We start from the raw sequence: 1,231 nt of genomic DNA, 5'->3' as shown, positions 1-1,231 counted from the left end.
TTTTTACATATTTGCATTTCTTATTTATTTATTTCATTTATTCCCCCAATTTAATCCCTAGGCCCTACATTAACAACAAAATAAGAAAAACGAATCTTTATTAATCTTTTAACAACATCAAAGTTGATCATGAAGGCTAATGGCATTTTTATGTAGATTTTCTTACAACATAATATGGTGTTTTGTTATTTGTTTATTATTTAATATAGTATGCCTCAAAATACAAAAATATTCTCTTTTCTGCATTACGGATATAAAACCTTATTAGGGCTAAATTACAAAGTTAATGTAGAGCTTGAAAGGGGCGCTCCATGGTGCACAGATCTCTGCCAGGCCAGGTGGCCTACCCAGGGCTGTGTGGCTGTGAGGAGTGGGGTTTAAATCCTGGTCTAATTAGTTCATCGCTCACCAAAGTGAAGGCCTTCCAAAGGCAAAATGTGTTTATGCAATGGAAATCAACAACTTAATCAAATGAAGCTTGAGCATTATCAAACACTCCAAGTGTCTTCTGATCCACAAATTGTCTCCTACAAGTGTACATTTACATGACAAGTTGGTCAACAGGATATTTCCATGTATTATAACCAATGTGTCTTTGTATTGAAAACAAAGACACAATGTTTGTAATAATTTTGGAGGTTCATAGCCATAACAATTATCACATTCAATATTTTGCCAATTGGAGCACCACCACCAATGTCATCAACAGGCTGGAGTGCCCCTGAGGGTGTTTTTATGTAGGACACACTGAAGGACAGGGTTACATATCTGAACATAGATAGAAAAAATAATTTAAAAAAGATAATGAAAACTATCCTATAGCCCTTCATTTAGGAATGGCGACTCTGTAGGCCTACAGTACTTGTATGTTGGAAGTCATCCTAAGCAAGTCGGAGGGAAAAAGGGCCGGTGTGAAACATTATGTCCCAATGAGAAACTTGTTTGAATTTCAAACTCAAACCTACAACATTTCCTCTTTTCAGTGAATGTTCATGACAAGTATGCTTACGTCCTCGCCTGTTGTTTGGGCTTGAACCCTTAACTCTGTCGTCCCCTAACCCCTAATTATGTCACCAATGCGCTAATGAAAATATATTTGGGGTCCATGACATAAAAAAAGTAAACTCACTCACTCACTCACTCACTCACTCACTCACTCACTCACTCACTCACTCACTCCTGTCCACATTGTTGAAAATACAGAGGTTGGAACTGCAGACTCACTCCCAAT

Source organism: Gymnoscopelus braueri, assembly GCF_963280865.1.
Source record: "Gymnoscopelus braueri genome assembly, chromosome: 1".
In the NCBI taxonomy this organism is placed as follows: Eukaryota; Metazoa; Chordata; class Actinopteri; order Myctophiformes; family Myctophidae; genus Gymnoscopelus; species Gymnoscopelus braueri.
This window is presented reverse-complemented; position numbering follows the sequence as displayed.